The 24,089-nt window shown below is 39.6% G+C and overlaps 1 protein-coding gene across 8 annotated transcripts in view; it reads left to right on the forward strand.

The window, feature by feature from the left end:
• dlgap4b (discs, large (Drosophila) homolog-associated protein 4b) overlaps positions 1-24,089 on the forward strand; it is a 187,022-nt gene that overhangs the window by 88,884 nt on the left and 74,049 nt on the right. For 7 of the 8 annotated variants that reach the window (XM_088085642.1, XM_088085654.1, XM_088085645.1 and 4 more), the window contains one exon: positions 8,069-8,116. The exons of the other annotated variant lie outside the window; for it this stretch is intronic. The gene's annotated coding sequence lies outside the window, so the exon portion shown is untranslated. The remainder of the gene's footprint in view (positions 1-8,068; positions 8,117-24,089) is intronic. 8 annotated transcript variants of the gene reach the window in all.

Genomic DNA, 24,089 nt, shown 5'->3' on the forward strand with positions numbered 1-24,089 from the left:
GATGACAATACAGAAGGGAAAGTGGGCAAGAGACAGATGGACCCACGGATGGACCAAAAAAAATGGATGGTTAAATAGATGGATGGATAGATTAAGAGGTTCACCAGACACATGCACATATCCTGTCTGACTGCTGATGACAGGACCTCCTGCCCTGTCCTCCTCCTCTCGTCCTTTTGTATTAGTGTGAGAGAGCTGCACTAGCCAACTGTTGCTACGACTACAGCTGTTGACACAATGGTGGTTATTAGGGGTCATTACCATAGCAAGGAGGTTCCCGGGGGCAATCAGAGGAGGGACGCTGCACCACAGAGATGGTCGATATCTAAAGGTTGTTTATGGCCATAATGTCAAAGCAATAACTGTAGTGAGTAATAGTTCACTGGCTAATAATATAGCTACATTAATTAGAAATTAAATCTTTTACTGGCCAGTGGGCCCATAAAACATGTAGTTATAAGGACAAAGGTTGTAATTCCTGTAAACTCTGCTCATAAATCAGGTTCAGGCCTCAGTGTAATAGATTGCATCAGAGGAAGTTGACCCTTAGCTAAACTCTGCAGCTGCAGAATCTTATATTACCCAATTGAGGTAATAGTCATTTAATTATATATAATTGACTATTATTCAACTGTACAGTTACAGTTGGTCAAATGATCTGATGCCTTGGCAATACATTTTAAAACAATAAGTCAATAGCCAAGGGTGCAGCTCTGTGAGGCTGCACATAGACGCAACAGTATTTTCAGATAAACGTCTGCATGCTAATATGCCAACATGCAGACCTTTAGCAGGTATAATGTTTACTATATATAAACAAAAAGCTGGGGATGGGGAGAATGTTGTTACTTTTGCAGGTTTTTGGTCATAAACCAAAGTATTGGACAAATTATTATTGACTGCACTTTAGCCTAAGGGGGACATAAATGAGTTGAGATGTTTCACTCAAAACCGGAGATATCATCGTCATGGTAGTGCCTGAAAAAAGGTATGGGCCATCAAAGTTATTAGGGCACTTTTATTTCACTCTGAGCTCCTGCTGGGTGTCTGAGATCCTCACCCTATCTTTAAAGCCGCACGTGTCCATGATCTCATTCTTTCGATCACTACCCAAAGCGCATGACATAGTTAATGGCCGAAATATAGATTAATTGTAAATTCAAAGCTTTGCCTCTTAGCTCATAGTCCAGCGCAAAGCCTGCATGACTGCTGAAGCCACCCAAAACTGTGTTCGTGAACAAGACCTCAATATACTAAAATTGCTTCACTTTTTAAGTTGTTGAGATTTTTCAGTCTAAATAAAAGTAGTGGACGGACTAACCAACCCACTGACGTTGCTATCCCTAGAGCAACCCTGCTAGAGTGGCCGAAAATCCAAATCCAAAGTATGATGTTTTATACTCTAGAATCTATCGATAATACATTAGTTAATGCCCTAAACCTCTCATTCTTTTATTGTAGCATTTGAAATCTGGTATAGAGACAATTTTCAAGACGATTCACCAGACGTTTTTATATAACACTTTTTATAGCATAAATATTTGTCATCAGTGATAGGATAGTTAGAGAAGTTAAGTATGCCAGACATAACTTACAGGGGACAAGAAGTGGAGCATGAAGTAGAGCAAGAAAGTAGCACTCGCGGTGCAAAGCTAAACTGCAGTGAGCCTCTTGCAGTATTCCCCCTGGAGTCAGCTTCAGTTACACTGAAACAATGACCAGTGAGATGTCTGACAGCAATAGAGATGACTATGGACTCTTAAAAAGAATGAGGGAACACTGAGTGACCTCTGACCTGTAGTTCATGTCCTCCAGAGTGAAATGAGTGTTGGTGTTTTGAGGGAATGTGTTTCGCTGATGTGTAATTATAAGGCAGTCATCCAGTAGGAATAACGAGAATCCTGTATCGCAGCATCACAATGATTTTAAAGTGTCATGTCTGTAAGCGTAATTTGAGGTTGTCGAGTAGCTGCCACTACTTCTGTAAATAGAGAAGCTGATGAAATATCCATAGGGCGATATGAAATATCGACCAAGTCCTTTCCACTGCCCTCTCAACCATCCTCTAATTTAATCACACTCTGACACAAAGAATTCACCCCCGAGCTTCTCCCACAGTGCTTTCCAAAACACTTTGGAAGGTGACTGTCCTCATGTATCACATCTGATGCCTGCGCCGTTTTATCGGAGGCTTCACCTAGCCATGACCCACACCATCCTGGCTCTGGGCGATTGGTTACCTTTGAGCACCCCTGCTGAGGCTTTACTCCTGCCACCGACAGGAGAGGAGAGGGACAGTGGGTAAATCTTTCAAATCCAAATTGGATTATGGGGGCACCACTCCCTTGATGCACTGCCTGAGTCTGACTATGTTTATTAAGGTCCCTGCTGGGAAATAGAAATGTGCAGATATTTGATACAGGAGTGTGCACATGAAAGCGCATACTGAAAGAGAGTGTGAGAGAGGGACAAAGAGGAATATGATGTCATGTTTGAATGACTTCTTCACATCAATCTCTCAGTGGAGCAGTCACAGTTTGATTTTTGCCTTTTGTCGAATGAGTGTTAAAAACAAAAAAGCAGGATTAACGAGCGGAGAGTGTTTTATGTTGATTCACAAAGCGGCTTGGTCAGTCAGATCGAAGCGGGATTGCGGGTGATCAACTGTGAGTGTTAGCAGAAAGATGGAAAGAGAGAGAAAATCAGCCTGATAAAAAGAGATGGCTGCACAGGGTTTATGAGAAAGCAATTAGACAGAGTGGTGAAACAAAGATGTCGGCGGGCTAAGGAGAGATGAATGGGAGATGACAGAGACGAGCGGCTGATGAGCAGCAGTGAGGCTGTGGGGCCTGTAGTGAAACGGTTAGATCTGGCTCAGAGTGGCTGCCTCACACAGCAGAAAGTGTGTCACGGGACTGCTAGGCTAATGCACCAGGCTAATGTTGCCTCGGTAAACCCCTGCTGCACTCAGGCCTCCCGGTTAGCACTTACTGTTACTGTTTGCGCAAGTCATGCCCTGAGAAACCATAATGGCACGATGAGCCACAATGAAAGATTTAGCTCGTACATGGGCAAAACAGGCCTGCGGTCAAACTCTGCTGTGAGGATCTACGCTAGTCACTAATTGCTGCTCAGTCAGTAGAATTTCTTTTTTTCTCCTCAGATGACCCTAAAAGCTCCAGCAGTTGGCAAAGAGCCAAAATTCTGAAAACAGATACTAAAGCTATGTGTACTTTTAAGGATCAATACAGTATTGGCAGAATTATTACCCTCAGTGTATACAAGTACATAGAAAGTATCAAACTGCCACATCTTGCGGTAGAGTTAAAGATGCCATTTGGAGTAAACTGAAAGCCTGGTCATTATTCAAACTTTTCCTAATTATAACCTAATATATGAGCAGATTTAAAATTACTAACATAAAACAGATTGTATAACACAAAGTACTTTTTAAAAGACCCCCCTCCCATTTTGTGATGTTTCAGTGACTTCCTGTTTACATTGAGTATCCCTTTTGTCTGGATGCTGTTCCAGATACTTTGTGACAACCAATTGACATTAAAATCTTTGTGACTTAAGGCATCCCCTAAGGATGCAGTCTGACTAGTCTAAAAATAGCTTGGAACTTAGGAAAGACTTAACACAAAAAGTCAGTAATAGATTTACGCATCGTAGGAACGACCCAGTCCCGCTCTGTTTACATTGCCTTTCTGTCATCTTTACAACTATTTGTACAATTGCAACATTTAGGCACATCAAATGAAATAGGTATCATGTCACCCCTGTATTGGTGTGCATGCTGGTACATCAAAATGCAAACAATATGGTCATCTGCTCAACAAACGTTGCTCCACAGTGCCTCTAGTGGTCACCTTCACAGGAGTACTTTAAATGTAAGTCTATGCAGTGGAGAGTGTTATAACCGGTGCTGAGAAAATCTTTACCCCAGAAAACGTCTATCTTGGTCTTGTTTACTCTGTTTTGTAATATCACTCTGGGAAAATAGGCTTCATTACTGCTTCAATCTCATGAATACCACAGACACGTTCGATCATGGCTGCAGGCTGCCAATTTGCTTCAGGCATCACTTTGTATCCCAGCAGACAGGTCATTTCATTTGATTTTTAGAAGCCTTTCTTACATAAAAGAGAGAGCTTTTATAGTATTGAAATCTGAATAACAGCCACACACATGCAGATCCTCACAAGGACATACAGTTAAATAACTCACAGTGTTTTGGGACATATGACAGCACTTTAAATGTGACACACAGCAAATGTTTTAAGTGTTAAAAGATTTTTTCTCATTGTTGTCTTTTATTTATCTATATATAGTTTTAAGATCAGAGGCAGATGTATTTAAGTGCATTTGAGTGCACAGTTGTACTTTTTAATGTTTATGACATGGGTATATGAACCCATTCACTGCAAAGCAAAATACTGAACTTCCTGCAGCCCATACACATGGACCACTGCTGACCTCAGGCTAATGAAAGATGAACCCAGTGGCAAAGCCCAAAATGATGCTAGGAGTGTATGAGGTCAGACATTTAGCCTGCATCAGAGCCTTGAAAACCCTGGGGGAGGCCCAGCTTCTCTCATCAAGCAGGGGTCAGGTTGAGTTCAATAAAGGTCACAGTCTCAGCTCTGTGGTACACATCCAGTAACCATCCAGATGTCATCACTGCTGCTCACCATGTGGAAAAAGATAAGGAAAAGCATCAGGTGATAAGACCACAACCTTTTTAATACCTTTCCTTCACTTAAATGAAAAGGCCTTGATTATTTTTTTTACTTAAAACACACTGCAAGAAAAATACTTAATATCAAAATTAGTTACCTGGCTGCAGTGATGTTTCTGTCTTACTGACTTAACTGTGATGAACATAAGCTGTTCGTCACAACTACTTTATTACACATTGAAAATCAAGTATAAAATCAAGTTATTTTAACTATAAGTAAGTTTAACCAGTATCAAGTTATGCAGCACAATTTAAAGGGATCTTTACCAATTTCCACCAGCTTTCTATCAAAATCATGCCGCCACCACGGATACCAAGAGTATAAAGAGCTGAACAAAAGGCTTATACACCCCTCCCTCTCTTTCAAACTCGGAACGAAATCTGTTCAAATGGTAAAACTAGGCTTTTGTGGTCAAATATATATTAAGATAATATTACTGCAATGCCTATTTCTCTCCTAATACATTTCCAGAAACATATTTCAGTGCCCTGTTTAGCTGTAATAGTGAAAGTTTGTGATGTCACCCACCAGCGGGCGTAGCACTCTGGTAGTTGTAGGTCATACAACAATTTGCATCTTTCTATTGCATAGACAGCCTAGTTTTATGTAAGGGCCTCTTTTTATCGGTTAAATACTTCTTTAAATTTAGTTAAACTTTATTATATAGATGCCATATACATTTTTGTTACTTTTTAGCACTTTTCAGCAATCCTGAATCAGACTTGTGAATCAGGCTTGCTACCAAATGCACCCAGGTGTGGTCAAATCAGAAGACTTCAGAACAGACCGGAAATAGCTAATAAATAACAGAGGATGCCCTTTACAGCTGAACCACAGCAGTCCTCCTCAGGAAATAATCAGTTTGATATTTCTCCTCCTGTCGTACAGACAGTTGTCACTAGAAATAGTCTGCAGTTTTGCATTACACCAGGCTGCAGTGGCTTTTGCATATAATATTTAATGACAGGCTGCAAAGGCGTCCTAAAATTAGGGTCTGATATGTGCTGTCTGTGGTATGTGTGCCCCTAAAATGCTCTCATAAATCAATGTAATATGTCTCAAAAATTACACCAGTACACTGAAGTTGTTTCAGCATTTGCTGTTGGAGGCTTTAGCTTCTCTTAGTGAAGGTCTGTTTGTGCTGCACTCTAATCTTTAACAACTCCGGATATGAAACATTAAAAAGACAAGACAAAAGCTCAGAGGACTACTAATTTGTTCAGAATCTTGCTTTATTGGCAAAGTGAGTGTTTAACCACACAAGTACTTTGAGTCTGTTTTTTCCTGGTTCATGTCAGCTGTAAAACAGCTGAACAAGATAAACATAATGTCAGGAAGTTTGTGATCTACTGACATAGAGTCTGGCCATAGATTGTGTTAAAAATAATGCACAAGGCCACCTTGATGTCACCCATTGGTTGGTGGACTTCTTTTAGGAAATAGCAAAGAAAGCCCTGTGCAATAAACAAAAACAGATTTAGACTGAGTACTGGATTTCAAATAACTCTGCTTTTCATGTTTCAGAGCTTTACAGGCTGCAAAAATGTGCAATTTTTTTCAGTCTATGCTGGACTTTCCTCAGTGCAGAATGAGGCATACATACTGGTTCACTATATATACCGGTCACTCTTACAGGTGCTTCCATAAGGAGCGATGACTTTACCATTTTGACTGTCACCAACTTGGATTTTTGGAACCAGAAGGGGAGGGTGGAGTTACCCTAATGCTAGCCGCTAGCTTATTTAGCACAGTGCTTTTAAAGTCTATGGTAAATTGTGATAATGCTAATGCTAATTTCTGCTAATGACAATTAGTCTTAAACGCTGAACAAGACTTTTTTAGCTGACAAGATGTTTCAATTAACTTTTATTAACTGAAAACACACTAAAATAGCGACAGCTTTAGCTATGCCAATACTCAATCTAGAGGTTACGCCATGGTTGTGTTATATTACTAACATGGATTCCATGGCAGCAACAGATGGCACCCACCTGTCACTCAAAGAGGCCACACCCTGAATTATGCATAATAATATTTAAATTGTTGTCAAGAATAGGGAAATGAGCTACAGACACCAAAACCTTTATTTGTAACATGCTGTAAACATGTTTATTTCTGCTGTAAAGTTGGGCATTTTCAAGTGTGTTTATGGGATTGACTCACTTTTGGGCCTAACCTCAGGTGGCCATTAGAAGAACTGTGTTTTTTTGCACTTTTGCAATGGCTTCTTTCTTAACCCCCTAGGCTTTGCCTTAGGATGGTGCAGTGAGTTTGGTGTGAAGGATGTCTGGCATGATGCCAGTGTTGAACGTTGAGTCCACAAACATGTTGCATGTGCATGTTGCTGGGGAGTTGAGGTGTTGCAGGACGTAGCGCTGGGTTCCATACTGACTGTATCCTCCACTCGCCTGTTTGCCCAGTAGGCAAACTGCAGGGGGTCCAGTAGGGGGCCTGTGATGGCCTTCAGGTGGCTTAACACCAGTTTCTCAAAGAATTTCATGACCACAGACACCAGCGGATTTAATCCTGCAATGGAGGGTTTCTTGGGGCCTGGGATGATTATGCAGCATTTGAAGCAGGAGGGGACTTCACATGTCTCCAGTAATCTGTGAAAGATCTGTGTGAAGATGGGGACCAGCTGATCAGTTCAGATTTTCAGACAGGAGAGTGATACACTGACCTGGTGCCTTTCTGATCTTTGTGGTCTGTGAAAGAGCTGACATATATCCTCTTCACAGATCCTGAGTAGGTGGGGGGTCTGTGGGGAGGGCGTGTCAGGTGGGGGATTGATGTCTGAGTCAGAGCGGGTGAAGGGTGTGAAAGTGGGTTTATCAAACCTGCAGTAAAAAACGTTCAGGTCATCAGCCAGTTGATGGGTTTCTTACTGTAAATCTTTGCCTTTATACTGTTGATGAACAGTATCCAAAAGTTATATTATGTAAGTGGAAAAATGTTCCTGCTGATTCATGATATGGGTTCCTGGAGCTTTACAGCCTCAGGAAGCATTTTCCTAATCTAATCTATGCTTTTTAATTGAAATGCTTTATCTCTCAAGATGTGCCAGTTTGCCTATCTCGAAAAGCTAATTGATTTTCCAAATAAAATGGAAAAAAGTTGTCAAGACAAAATAAGCAGTTTTGAAGACAATGAAACACGTGAACAAAGCACTATCATATGTCCATATTCACAAATCAAAACTATGCTGGAAATGCAGAAAAGTCCACCGACAGCTTTTGTAGACATTTAAAGCAAATTAACATCAACATATTTTCTGTGTTAGATGTACTCTCTAAGATACATAAAATGTTTCTCTTTTTGTGTTGCAGGACTTCTTCTGTGACCTCAACGAGACAGTTATTAGCATCTCCATCAAGGTACAGAACATTTGCTCTCCCCTTTTTCACTAACCCTCAGGAATATGATATATAATCTGCTTTCATTTAATGCCTTGGTTTGCATCTTCTGCTCAGTTGTGACTGGCACAAGAGGGTCAGTGCTAATGAGACAGTGAACTGCTTGATGTTGTTGCTGGATATATTGAAACGGCTGAATCACCGGGAGAATTAGCTAATAGGCTACAGAAAAACAGCACATCTTGACCTTGTCTAGATTGAACTATGATGGATCCTCAAGGCTTTCTGAATGAAGGCAGCTGTCAAAAAAGAAAAAAGTATGAAGCTGTGGGAGGCAGAACTTGTCCTTTGTGCAGACCAATAAGACTCTGGGGGCCTCTTTTTTCTCTCAGGCCAAAGACTGATCCGAATTGAAATGTCAGTGTATCTGATGTGAAATAGTTTGAATGTAACATGAATACAGTAAGTGTAACAGTGTTGTGTTGGTGCATGGATGAAAGGGCATGTTTTGTCATGCAAACGCATGCACAGTGTTGCCTGCAGAGCAATGAGCGCTGTTGGAACATAGCCGCGATGCTCAGCATCATGAGTGTCCTCTGTGGGCTTCCCTGAGGTCCAACACTGGACTCTTGATTTCACACTGGATTAATTTCATTCTGAGCACAAATCTCTTCTGCTGTACTATCCATAGGAACAAACTGCCGCTCATGTTATGGAGCAGGGGAGCATTGCAAAGGAAATGTGGCCTTTTTTATACACAGTACAGCTTTTGACTGCTTTATCGTGTTTCTTTTTACAGACTATGATGGTTTTTGCACTTCAAAGGGAAATTAAGTTGTATGAGGAACCAGTCAAATGAAACACAGGTGTATTTTCTTTTTGGAAAGTGTATGACGAGAACAAGAAGGAGTGCTGGGAAGAGCTACCACTGTGTACCTTGTTGTTAAATTTCCAGTGACATTGATAGCACTTTCTTGATTTTTGTACTCAAAGAAACCGATCAATAGCCTTTCTGCAGCTGGTGCATTAGTGATTTTTTGCTCCACTGAGCTGCTCGACAGTCATGAAAAACAGCGACCCATTCATTGGGGCTTACTGAAAACATCAAGGGGTGAAGAATTTAAAAGCTTAACTTTTTTACAGCCTGGGATACTAAAAGGAAAAAAAAACCCTTTAATAAATTTTTCAACAAATGCTGACCTCTGCAAATATTGATTAGATCAATATTACCTAAAATAAACCTACACAGTAGGGAGGAATCGCACATGGACAAGCATCTAAAAGCATATATGTCCATTTAGTTCCTGGGTAGCAATCATGGATGGATTATAAGGCAGGTTTAATGGGCACAGGCCCAGGGACCCATAGTGTCAGGGGCCCAACTGGTCACATGCAAAATGACAGTCAAATCAAAATGTATCAGCCCCAAACAGACAGAAAATCATCGCAAAGAGAAGAGACACAAGACTAAGAAAATGGAAAGGAACTAAAAGAGACACAAAACGCCTTCAAAGAGGGACTTCAAGAGACACAAAAAAGACCTATAAAGATAGAAATACCTTTAAGAGACACAAAATGGCTCAAAAGAGACACAAATATACCAAAAAAAAAAAAACACCAAATCACCTCAGAGATGCAAAATGACTGCAAAGATATGGAAAGGAACTACAAAGAGACACAAAATGACTAAGATATTCAGACTACAAACACAGACTTTCGGACTACAAAAACACAAAAAGACCAAAAACAAATGTAACAACATTGCTTCAAAGAGACAAAAAAAACTATAAACTACATAAAATTACCAAAAATACAGAAAACAAAACGTCAAAGAGAAACAAAATGACTACAAAGAGACAAAAATAAACACAGCGAGATGCAAAAAGGCGGTGTGTCTTGCTCCACAGTAGTAACTGTGCCCAGGGGCCCATTGTCTTATATCAATAATACCTCATGTTGTAACAGTGAGCATGAAATTTCAACCAATAAAATCATCACAGGGTTTCTACAAGAACTTTCTCAGACATTTTAAGCTGATTAAAGCTTTATTAAAGGTCTGCTCATAATGGAAACACAAAACAAACAATATGCAGAGTATTATCAGAGTAAAAACCAGCACGTCTGTTTCATTTGACTTCAGTAAATCATGCCTCTGTTAGTTTACAAATGCATTCTGTCGCAGTAATTTACATAACACAACCATTTTTCATTTATTAGGACACCTAAAGTGCCTCCCTGTATACTCTTTAGTACTCTCAAAGGATTTAAACCAGCATTTCACTCAGTTGATCACCCAGATGTTCCAGACAGCACTTTTAACTGCTAATGCTGTTTGCATGTAAGTGCATTAACAAAATAAATGGTCATAAGCAGCACAATCATATGAAATATTTCATTTAGTGTTAATTAGATATTAAAAGCCATGTGTATTTAGTGGGTTTAGATGGTGACAGTGAACAATGGGCTTGAGTTGCATTAATGACATTTGAATTCATTGTTTAATGTGAAGTGTAGTAGTGCATCTGCATAAAACATTTCATTTGAAATTCAAATGATTATTGTCATAAATACATGCATGCCAATTATGCAGTTTCTGTCTGTCTTAGATAAAGTGTATGTATTTATCTAGCTTTGTTTATGTCAAGCATTTCAGTACAGCCAAAGGAGTGTTTGTGTATTTATGCAGGAGAAGCTACTATACATAAGTACATCGAATATTTAGGTTTTTTTTCAACCAAGGCAAGTTTACTGTCAACATAAATATTTATCATGTTGGTATGCATCTAAGTACACTTGGTTAATTCCTTCTCAGTTTGAAAAGTATTCATCATTAAATGTTAGACAGACATGCTGTCCCCAAAGCTCTGATCCCACTGCCTTCATTCTTCCAACATCTAGTTTGCTCTTATTTTCTCCCCTGAGACTCAGTGTTACATTTTATCCATGATGAACTGCTGATGTTATTAAGTTTTCCTTTGTCATATCAAGGGATGCTGTTCTCATTCATCTTCAGCAGACAACAAAAGCAATTAATTTGGATTGTTGATCACTCCGGTGCATCGTTTGTTACTTAAATGATAAAGTAAGGCCATTGCTGTGTTTGACCAGTAATATTGGCAGTAAATTCCTAAACGAGGAACAAAATATCCTGATATTCCCTAAAGATTTTATCCCACCAACAGGCCAAAGATATTTATCAAAGAAGCTTTTTTGCTTTATGAATGATGATTCAATGATTAATCGGTTCTTAAAATGATTATTGATAAAGGTTTTAACAGCTAACACTAACAGATTCATCAATCATCCCAGCACTATTTCATCATTTGCATAAGCCTTTAGGAACTGCTAATAATACAGATACAAAATACTGAATGTTTATCACGTAACATTATGTGCATAACTGTTTAAAGAAATCGTGCACATACTGATAACAGTGATTGCTTATTCATACTGTACAGAGCCCAACACGAAATGCTCTAACCTCGACTGTGTGGCTCACGGTAAGATTTTCTTTTGGATTGTTCCTCTTGTTCTAAAATTTAAGTTGATTACAGTGAAGTTTGTGCCTGAGAAAATCCCATGTCTCACAGCTGTGTACTGCAGCTCAGGGCCGAGGCTGCAGATCTGCAGGGTTTTTTTTCCTCTCGTGAGAACACTTTGTTCCATTAATTTGCATAGAGGCGTTGGATTGACTTTAATGAAGTTGCAGCGGAACTCCTCATGCAAGGAGCTCTTATAAACTTGTTTCTAGAAATCTAATGTGGTCAAAAGAACAAAAGTGCTGACACAACCACAAGTAATGTATATTAGATGTAAAACGCTTCATTTGTTTTCATAATTATTAGGCCGAATCCTGGAACAGCTCGTCATTAGATACTGAAAGGCTATTGTATGAGTCGTTCTCTTGCTTCATTTGTGGGACTTCCAATTGGAAGAATTAATGATTCCCTCTTGACCAATCAGATCAGTGTGCTACCTTGTAAAATCTGACAATTTGATCTCTCTAAAAATAATCTTGGAAACCAATTGCCTTTAAAAAGGAAAGTAAATATAACTATGAATCATAATTTAATTACTTTACTTACTTTATATCTTATTGTTAAGTGTACTTAAAATTTAGCTGTGTTTACTTAAATTTGTGAAGTTGTTGCAAATTAGAAATGACAAGAGAAATTACCTTGGTCTGTCTGAGAGTTAACAAACTCAGTAAACCAAATTGGTTTGACTTAACCTAATTGTGACAAAGAGGATTTTGCCCATGATGAAGTGATGAAATGATTGACTAGTTTGCAACCAGCAGAATACATATTGTATAGCACAGTAAAATTGCTTTGCTAAAGTTGCTAAAACTTAGAACGATTGATTTGATTTCAAGGCAATTGGTATCCTAGACTATAAGATTTTACAGTGGAAGTATTTCAACAGAGGTGTGCCAAAAAACAAGCTGGAATAGAATAGTTGTATTGATAACATCCACAACTTTAAATGGAAATGCAAAAATTACGGTTCTAATGTGTAACAAACCGAACTGAACCAGACTGAAATTGACTGCTTAGTGTAACATTGGTACTGGTGGTTCACTGTAGAGACTGCTGACCCTCACGTTTGAAAGACACCAACACTTCTGCTGCGGGTGATCTGACTCAATTCCTGAATGAATGCTTTAGTTAAAATACCTAACAATATGCTGACCTAGTGTTGTGTACCTGCCTCCCCTCAACAACACAGTATTGTGTCACCACATTAACATAATACAGTATACAGGCTCGTTTCTGTCATTCTTCTGTTTACATGCCACCATCTTTCTCTCTCTCTCTCTCTCTCTCTCGCTCTATCCCTCTGTATTTGTGTGTGCACTGTGTCCAGTTTGTGTAGGCATTGCATTAACATGATTTAATCCTCTGCATGGCTTATTGGATCCAAATCCTCCTAAAGCTTTTAAAGCTCCTGCCTTTTCATTTCTGTCTCTCTCTGTGTACCTATCCTTCTATCGGACAGTGAAGGAAACTGCAAAGCGACCTTCTTCTGTGTGTATTTTCCATAATCAGCATCACAACATCTTGACCTTTATACTTAAACCGCATGTGATACTTGTGATTTTACATGTTAGCCAGTCCTAAAATGGGATTTTTTCTATTTTAGTATTTTTTTCAAATGATGGGGCACAAATTGATTCCCATGTGCTATATTTCAACCACAGTTACCTCAAGTAACAAAGGCTTGACTGTCTCAATGTGTTTATTTGTAAATCTGGTGCAACACAAATAGATGATAGTTTCGATTAAGTTAATAAATAATATTGTATTTCCTATCATGTTTTTGCATACAGCAAGGAAATAGGAGTGCATTTTCTAAACTCCATTCCCCTAAACTATCTTACAGATGAGACTTGTCCATCAAAATATCTCTCTCTAGTTTGTCACTAAAGCTCCATTACAATCAGTGCCGACCTGATCTTACTTTGATAGATATGATTGATTTTTTAAGATTCTCTATATTTTTAAATAAGCAAGTAAAATCTTGAGAAAAATCAACTGAGACCTAACAAAAAGCTCCCCTTTAACTTGTCTTTACTCATTGTCTAGTTTAAGGGCGGTTTAACTTGGATATACTGCTTTAATATCAATGACAAATATGTACTGATAGTTGAAGAAAATACTGTCTAAAGCAGTGTTTGAACTTTTTCTGCCTTTTGAATTTTAACGATCCCGGCATGTAGAGAGAAGTCAAGCTGTCATGTCAGTTTTAAGAATGACATTTGTATTCTGTGTGGAGGCAGCTCCAGATGAATTAAACATAATATGTGTCATCCATTTGAAGTTGGGTGTGTATTTCAAACATATTCATGGGTTTTTTAATCAGAAATATCAGTATACTGTATAAGTCTCTAATAGACACCCTCTTCTGCACAAAGTAGCGAGAAAAACGTTTCTAAAATGAACTAAAGCCCCAGTTGTACATTGTTCACCGTGTGTTTGATTTTGATTTACAGTGCTATGGTCGGATTTCTAGCTGGGCTGATAAATAAAAACAATAAAAAGGATGTCCTTGTGGCCGGCAGGTCTTATGGACGCTGACCATTAGACATTTTCCATGGAGACGTGCTGGCTTGGCTCAGCGTGTCAGTCCAGTCCGGCGGAGACTTGCATCTCCATGCCCAGATATGCTCTTATTTTCATCTATGTAGCTATTTGCCCCAGCTCCACATGAACTAGTGTCTCATGCGCAGTAAAATGGCACAATAGATAATATAATCTACATTTTGCTTCCTAGTTAGAGCAGAACATGCTGTGTCTGGACAGAGCCAGAGAGGTGCACACTGTGCTGAATGTTGGTGCTGAATAATGATGATGAGGCCAATCTGACGCCACCTCAACTCACTTCACTTGGAGGTGGTCGGTCAGGCATTGGCCTGACTCTGCAGTTGGTTCATCTTGCATGTGACTCGGCACAATTTGGTGCGTTTAAGCTGGTAATGGAAACCCAAATCAATGTGGCATGGTTTAATCTGGCGCAGCCAAGAGCGCTAACGGAAAAGCCCTACATGCAGTCTTAACAACCCCAGTTTGAGTCCATCCAGGGACATGTGTTGCATGGCAGTCATACTCTCTGTTTCTTCCCTCATTAAACTGCAGGCCATATGGTCAAACATAAACTATCATGATATATACAGGACTCAACAATATGGATTGCCCAACTGCCTGGAGCAAGTAAAATGAAACATCGGGCTAGATTTAGCAACTCACTTACCCAGTCGAGCAAGTCGTTAAAAATAAATAAACACAATGTTTTTCAGGAGCTAATGATGGAAATAGCTAAGGAGTGTGCCATATTGCTGTCCTCTCAAAGATTAAGCATAATCGAGCATTTAAATTATCCTGGAAACAGGAGTTTAGTTAGGAAGCGTTGGAGGATTTGGGTGAAACTCAAACTATGTATTGCAGAGTTTGTCACAAGGCAGATAATATAGGATGGTGTCTTGATGTTATTTTTGATAACTGTTAATAAATAAAAACAGGATAGTGGCATGTGAATTTTTGAAGCATGTATCCAACTGGAAAGTGCAAAAAAAAAAAAAAATATTATTGCCGAACTGATAATCATATACATTACCTGTACCGTTAGTCTGTCACTTTGCAAATTTCTTAGAAAAAACTGTCATTCCATTTATATGCAAGTCTCTATCTAACTTGATTGCACACAGCTGCAGGAATTTCTGTTTGGTGACCATCCCTGATCACAGAGCCTTTCACCAGGCACAGTTGTATGTCTGCGTAACAAAGTGTTAACCCATGAAACCAGTAGAGCTCCTACATCTCTCACACAGATTTGTCTATGACAGGATTGGAAGCAAAAATAGAAATAGCTTTAACAGTGCAAAAGACTATTTTATGCTCATCCGCAGTGTGTTGGCCGGCGAACAGAGAAAATTACATTTTGTTCTTCTCTCTTTCTCGTTATTAGAAGTGTCTGGCTTGGTTGAAAGTGTTTCTCAGACAAAATGAGTATCAGGGTTAATGTGCCTATTATTAACATTTGGGTTCTATTTTAATAACCTCACGGCCAATTGCTGGTCTTCAATATCCAGGACCACATGATGTAACCTAATTAATGTGACAGAGACAGATGCTTTAATTTCTCACTTGTGATCTCATTCCAGATAATATTTAAAGAGAGAAAGTATATTTTAACATTTACTGTAGCAGAAAGGTAATTGAGAAGAGGCCTTGTGAAATTTCCAATGGGAGGCCGAGTCCTATTATATGGCAACTTTATTGTATATCACCGCTTTTCATTAATGAAAAAGTAATTGAATCGTAGAGGTACGGAGAATGAAACATGTAGTTGTCAGTGTTCTCATGCCTGTGTGCAGGTGCATCATCAAGTCCTGCAAATTACACGAGCACACTGTTTCTTACCGCCTCATTTTGAGTGGAAATGATTTCAAGGCACCTGTTTTTGTGTGAAGGTCATTTTTTTCACTCATGGATATTCCTGCAACATGGCTTCTCTACCTGTTATTTTTAGCACCATTGTGCAGTGCAGTCATGGAAGACGGAAGTTATATCTAGCATTGAAATTCGAGCTTGGAGCGCAGGTTATCTCACATCGCATCGAAAATTAAACCACACATGCCTGAAAGATGACCTCTGGGCTGTTTTGAAAACTGTATTGTGGGTAACTGCAGTCTTTTCTTTTTTCACATACATGTGTAGCTGCTGTTTTCTTGACTTACCTAACCCACATGCATAATTCAACAGGCAGCTGAGGTTTTTTTGCTGCACGTAATGACAGCAAGTTGTAGAGGAAGGCACTACGACTTAACATCTGAGAGCCAGTGACAGCAGAAGCCATATCCTGTCATTTTTACTGACTGCCTCCCCTCTGTGAATCTCTCGTCATGACGTCTCACTCCTGCAAATACTTTGCCCTTTTCTCATTCCCCCTTCTTTACTCAGTGTGATAAATTCTTGTCCCTCTCTTTATATCTACTGACTGCTCTGTATTTTTCCCTCCAATCTGCAAGGCCATCTGGTCTTCCGTCCTCGGCCTCGTGTCTGTCTGCTGTATCTTTTGCTCTCTGAATCAATTTGACAAGATTAATAGAGTGAACCTCAGACAGATATAAGCTGCTCATTTTGATAGGGATCGTTGGGAGGAGATAAGTTCAATGCCGGCCATGAGCAGATGAGCGGGCCTTTTTTTTCTTTTTTTCCCCCTCAACAATGACAGCTCACCTAGCCAATTGAGAGGATTTAGGGTAAAAAAAAAAAATATTTAACCTGTTTCATGTAAAAGATTATTCTGAGGGGAAAAGGTCGAATCACTCTGATGTGACGCTCACTTGTCATGTCGACAAAATGCACAATTGTGACCCCTTTTATCTTCCAGTGTCAGACTAGGCCACAGACACATTGAAACCACCCAGCTGGCAGTATAAACGTCCCTGCCCTGAACTGTAGTCAGATTAACACGCTGCCAGGTGGAATCCCACTGAAAAAGCTGATTGGTCTTAGATCAGCTGGGTTTTTTTCTTTTTTTTGAGCATCATAGATCTCCGTATCCTGACATTTTCCCACAGTGAGAGCGAAAGTATAGTAAAAAAATAACCAATATCCTGCTGTGATAAGTTTAGGAAAAATGGCTCAAGAGTACCCAAAACCTACCAACCCCAGGCCTTTCAAAATAGCTTATGTCAAACAGAACCAAAGAAATGCTACCAAGGCACTTCCAGCCAGAAGTAGGGGCAAAAGAAAAAAAATAGGAAAAAGTGCAGATGATTTACTCAAGCAGTGGTGGAAAGTTGAGTCAGGTGAACAAAAAACTGTATTCATAATTACTGTGTTTATATTCAAAGAGTAAAACTAAAACACTAAAATTAGTGCTGTAACATAAATGTAACAGTTGCTCATAATATATTGTACCCTTTTTTTACCAAAACAGGAAGAGCCAGTAAATACCACACACACTGCAGAGTCATTTGTCCTGGAAATGAATACTAGTTATAACTTTTCCCACTAAAGCCAGACACTACACAGATAGTTTTTCATCCAGTGGCAGAGGGACTCTACTCACAGTGATGTTTCACTGCCCCCAGTGGCAACGAGGAGAACTGTATTTGACATCCATTTGACTGTCTCTGTGTCGATCCTTTTGTTACTCAGATGCAAGGTAGTCCCAGAGCCAAATAGACGTCTGTGTATAAGGACTACAAACACACATGCACACTAGATGTTATCATTAGCCTATTTCAGATCAAAGAAACCATTTTAGAACATCCACTGCAGCTCAGCTTGTCAAGTCGCCAGTATGTGGTATTAGAACATGAGGCACATCACCTGTCAGTACTCTGCCAGCGTTGTTTGGTTCAGTGTGGAAAAAAGCGGTTTGGCATAATGGCAGATCTCTTTAACAGGAGTATTGCAGGATGTCTGTTTAAAATGGGCTTTTGACTCTAGCGCCTTGGTTGGTTGCCTTTAAGTGATGACTACTCCAACAACACAAAGCATTAAGATGTGGTTAGAAAATAATGCAACAACCATTTCTTGATACATTTGGTAATACTGAAGAATCCAAACCTGTAAAAGCTCAATTTAGCTTTGACTGAAATATTTGACAGGAATATTTCCTGTCACACACCGCCAGTTCAAAAGCTTTATGTAACACAATACTGAGTAAACAGCATCACTCAGTCTGAGGGTGTTTGACCGAATGCTTGTCTGGCTGACCTGAATTTGGCTCTTTTCTTTTCATCACTGAAAATATGCAGTGATAATGTGCACTCTGATTGGTCCACCGAGAGTCAGTCCTGGATCTGTTTTAGCTGTTTGAATGTGACCTGAGGCTGATTTAAATTGTTCTCGTTTAAGCAAACAAAATGCTTCTCAGTATGAGCATACTGCTTCAAACAGGCCTGATGTGAATGTATAATGTGCTGCAGTTTTACAAGTTCAGGCCAACATTTTGTTGGAGACCCAACCTTTGGGTACCAACTGCTCGAGTTGCATCGAACCATCTCTCTGTTCTATTATTCTCTGCAATCGAGCAAGAAATTCTCACCGAAAGTATGAGTGTAACACATCCTCTTCTTTGGGAGCATAAAGATTTGACATTCAAACCTGGCGTTAGCATCAATGACATAACACACAGCCCTCGGCCAAGCCCGGCACCCAGGTACACTACGCCACAACAGTAATGTGGTGATTCATGCATGATTTTAACATTTAACTGTTTTTTTGTGTGTTTACTCGCCCAATTATAGTCTCTACCCCTCCAGACACATTCTGTTCTTAAATGTTCGCCCACACATCTCTTAACCTCTTCTCACCCTCCACTTGAATTTCCTTTTCCAGCAAACCAATTTATCTCACATGCTAATTAACGAGGCTGGCCTCAATTAAAGCAGTAATTGGACTGTATGGAAAAACCAAACTGAGACACATCATCAACAGTTTTTATTGTTATTCTCCTATGAAGAGCTGTTACTATTACTAAGGGAAGCTTTGTTTTGGCTGCGATTTAGACATGATTTATCTATTGTGGTAAGACTTGAGTGGCAAAGAAAAAAAGTAATTTGCTTGTACAAAGGAACCCTTTAATATAAGATCTACAAAGTCCTGTCAAGACAAGTGAAATGACTGTAGGCATTTCAAATCACTACTAGCCTACAGCAAAATCAACTGATGATGCTCCGACAGAAACTCACACCATTACTTGCACTTTGTGAACCAAATAGTCAGTGCCAAAAATAGAGCAATATAAAGCACATCTCTCCTCAGCCACATACTCACACACTCTTTCAAGCTCTTGACAGCGGGCAGTTTTGGGACCAGAGTCACTTTGGTGTTGCTGTCTTCTAACATGACACTCTCTGATACTGAATTCTTTGGCCAAATAAGAGATGACGAGACCAATTCTGCTGCAATATTGTGACATGACACTTACATTTCCTTTCAACTTGTTTTCAGGTTTTTCTTTTTGTCTTCCAAAGCGGGAAAGGAGGTGACATGAGCCTAAAAACAAAAACCTGTATGTTACAATAAACTGGGTCCACACAAGGGTTTCCCATCAAACTAACAAAGATATAGCCAGAGGCCAAAAATTTGCACAAAAAGCTCAAACAATGATGTAAACGAGGCTCATGTTCATGGTTTAAACGTGTTCATGCTTTGCTACTGAGGGCTGTAGATCATCATGTATTTGTCCACAGCCACAGTCTGAACTCAACATAACACTGACCACATGCACCATTTTTTAGCAAATCAGTTGGATAGAGCATGATAAAGAAATGTCACCTTTTTAAGAGTTATAGCCTGTTATATTGAGCAAGCACCGTAATATCTGTCAACCAAATGAAATGATCACCATTCCCTAAAAAGTGAGTGCCACCGTTATTTTTTTTATTTATGGAAGAAATGTCACCATAAAATAGCATTTAACTTGAGCAAAGTCCATGAACTTTATATCCTGTTATTATACTGTAACTGTCATTCATTTCATTTGTTGTTTTTAAAAATCTCTCACTTCATATCAGTTTGTCGTCATCATTGTTTTTCCAGTAACCCAGTATATGCCTAATGTGTAATATTCTATGAATGGTTACATGAGAAATTATTTCTCTCTGTGGGCATGTATTTATTATACAAGACCATAAACACAAGCACCGTTCGGCTTGGAGAAGACAAGAATGATGAAAAAGACTGTGGCCTCAAGGCCGTGGAGGCTTTTCCTTGGTATTTCCAGTTCATTAATATGGTAATGTCCTTGAGTTCCAGTTACCAACCATGCATGACATACAGTGATGCATCGCCCTGTGTTGCCACATTCCTGAAAATTGCAACATTACTGTGGACAAGGACGTAAATGACAAGAAAGAATGAATCAATATGATATTCAACAACAGATGTAGGTCCATGAATATCATTTCACATTCTTTTTGTGCTGTGGTACTGTATTACTGGAACCTCAGCTTGGTCTTAACCGCTCTGCTCGAGTTCCCTGAAATACGGTAACAGCAGGCTGCTCACCTCCTCCACCCTTTGGGGAGGGCAGGTTTTTTTACAGGCTTTTCTTCTTTTTAACGAGGAGACAGGGACTGTGCGGGTAATGGGCTTTGTTCTCTGTCAGTAATTGAGAGGTGGAGAATATAGTATATTATATTAATGCTCTGGTCCTGAGGAATAGAATATAGGGAGTTAGCAGTGATTAGCACTGTGAAGTGGCAGCCTCCAGATGTTAGCAGGTGTAGCGCTCATTAGCACTCCCAGGAGAAAGTGAGATAAAGATATGGCAGTTAAAAGTCAGATGGGGAGGCGGTCGCCTGAAGGTTAGAGAAGGTTAGAGGGGTGGGCTCGTACTATAAACAGGAAGGCTTTGTATTTGTATTCAAACACACATACAAACACACATCCCATAACAGCTATAGTCCAAATTAAGAAGCAGGAGTGTTAGTTGGCACTTTATCTTATTCACAAGGTTTTTGTTCATTTTGTCAATCATTGTCTCTTCATCCACATTTCAAGTGATTGACAACTTTGTGATATTTTGGTCTGAGAACTGTGGGAGGGAACTGGAGGTGTATTTTCTCCACAAAGAAAAGACTTGATCCCAAAATCATCTTGCTGTGAGGAGACAGCACTACTCAGACTAAACCCAACTGACAGATGCCTTTGTTCAAAGCCTCCCTAAAATAATGCCAATGCTTTGTTGATGCTCTTAGGTCTCACAGAGTGCTGTATGCTATCTCTAACATGCAGTAATTAAAACTTCATGCAAAAACTGTACTTTAAAGAATTACTTCACACACACCCTGTGTTGCGTTGAATTTGCCAAGCAGATTTTGTATTTCTTGCATGCCCCCAAAGTGAATGAAGAATCCAAACATTAAGACAATTCTTGATTATTTGAAGTCTTTGTTTAACAACAGCAAAACTATATCAAAATATCCTTTTTCAAACTCTTACATAACTCTTGTAGTATAACCCAAGTCTCATTTATTCAGTCACATGCTCCCAAACACTTGTATTTTTACTAAAACTTTCCCAGCTGGCCACCAGTGTCGTCAGATATAAATATATAGTTGAATTTATGATGTAGGGTGACCAAAATTCAATGTCAGGACTACATCTAATGCCAACTTCAAATTGATTTAGAACAACAACTATCACCAGATGATGTTGATACTTTGTTTGTTTTAAGATTTGTTGTTAAGTAGCCAAAGCCAAATCAAACATATGCTAATGTCATCTAGACGTAGAAGAACGTCGTAATGGTAAAGTCCACACAATTTGAAATTCTTAAACAAGTAAAATATTTTCATCCCAATTTTCTTTCTAACCAAATTATAATATCCATCTAACATCAAGAGTCAACATCTCTCTGACATCATGTTGATGTCTGGTGCCAGCTGGGTTGCCATTTAAAACACATACGCATAATAAGTCCTACACATGGATTCGAAGTGCATCTGGTTTGCATTCCCACCTGTGTCAGACAATGCACAGCTACGTCAAAATGTTCCATTCATTCTTCTGCTGAGGATGAAGAAGTTCCTGGTCTGAGAATATGACTAACTGCACAAAGCAATCTCTTTAGCACGCCATCCACAATAATCCTTCAGAAGGAGTAAAGGATTTAGATTAAGCCCCCATAGCTGCAATGCTAACTTTGTCATTATCAACATGCATCTTCTGTGCGTAGATGTATCGGTGTGCTTATGGATTACTTTGCACCAGATTGACTACATTAACACTGAATACACAGAGGTGGAACTGCAAATATAATGCACAAGCACATATTGCCAAGAGGTTGTGTTTCTGTGTGCTGTGAGGCAGTGGTTTGCAATAAGGCTAACACGCTGAAATGGTAAATAGACCCTGGGGGGCTGGGAGGAGATGAGATTAAGGCCACGTCATCTGGCCACAACTTCTCTTTAAAACGTCAACACGTCACTTTGCAGGATGCCCACATGTCAAACCATGTGCAAAGCTTTATTAAGACACTCCTGTCCAGATCAAACTATGAAGAGCATCTATGTCTGTCTCACACACATGTAATAATGTTGCCAGCAAACTCAGGTCACTGGGTCACTTTCCATTTTTACAGTCGCAATCCCTCACCTGTTTCTCTCTAATCTCGACCCTTCTCGGCCCCTTTCAGTCTCACTGTCTTTTCTCCTCTGTTGTTCTCTCCTACAAAACACTTCTCTTCATCTGTGATTAACCTGAGTTGAAGCATCACGTCCCACCCTTTCAGTCAGCTACAGTTGTCTTATGGACCCATTAAAATGGCGTGCTTGAGCCTTTCCGGAACTGTGACGCGTGACCGTGTCTGGCTTAGGATTTTAAACCACCTGCTGTCTGCTCCAAATCTGGGTTAGATGGTTGGGTGGATGGAAATTATAATGACGTGGTAAATGATGTAGGAGAGATAGTGGTTATGTTAATGTGTGGTGTTAGCAGCTTTTTTTTGTTTGTTTGTTTTCAATCTCTCTCTCTCTCTCTCTCTCTCTGAGCCACAGTTGACCATGACCTCCTGTGGTCTGTTGCAAGGGAGTGGAGGAGCACATCTGGTGTTTGGATGTGTGTGTCTGCTTCTGTGCGTGTGTATGTGTGTTAAGTGTGTGTAAGTTGAGCATCTGGCCAGGCAAAAAAAAAAAAAAGCAGTGCTGGAGCCTGGAGCGTGCAGTCGGAGGGGGCTGTCGAGCACTTCTGTGAAGATGCCCACATCTGTTTCTCTTCCTCACATACACAGTAAAGTAAATAACAACACAAGTGCAAACTGCAAAAATTTAGGTAACAGACACATATCATGAAGGCCCCTTTTCTTTCTTTCTTTTTTTTTTTTTTTTTACTTAAACCCATCTAATGTGGGTTGGCATGCACTCACACAGCAGTTATAGCTTGTGACGTACACATCTTGTGCTGTTGAATGCACCACGTAGGCCTCAGGCAGGTGTCCAACCTGCAGGAAAAGAACAGCGAAAATAGCATTCACACAAACACACACATGCTTGCACTCAGGCATACTCTCTCTCGCCTAGCCTCTCACAAATCAATGCTTCTGCTCTTCTCAATGTTGTGGTTGGTTGGCCTCATAGTGAACCATGGTTGAAAATATTGCTTTGAGTGTATTATACACCCATCTTCCAGGCTGAATTTTTTTTTTCATTTTTTTATAAAATACCAATGTGTGCGTTATGGCAAATGTTAAAATCAAAGATATGATACAGGTGATGGGTTTAGATCAGTATTAATGCCACAATTATGTCCTTTGATTCATTTGATTTAATTAAGAATACAATTTACCAAATACTAAACCCCACCTCAGAAGAGCAACTGTCAAATCATAGCTAAGTAACGGTAACTAGGTACAGCAAGTCTGTCGAGCTTGGGATTTCTCCACAGGACTTTTTTTTTTTTTTACACATGGGGTGTGTTTTTTTCATGCCATTAGTCCACACGGCAGCATATTTTTGTGACCGGTTCTTTTTGTC

This window comes from Plectropomus leopardus, chromosome 2, assembly GCF_026936395.1.
Source record: "Plectropomus leopardus strain MGB_pleo_1.0 chromosome 2, ASM2693639v1, whole genome shotgun sequence".
Taxonomy (NCBI): domain Eukaryota; kingdom Metazoa; phylum Chordata; class Actinopteri; order Perciformes; family Serranidae; genus Plectropomus; species Plectropomus leopardus.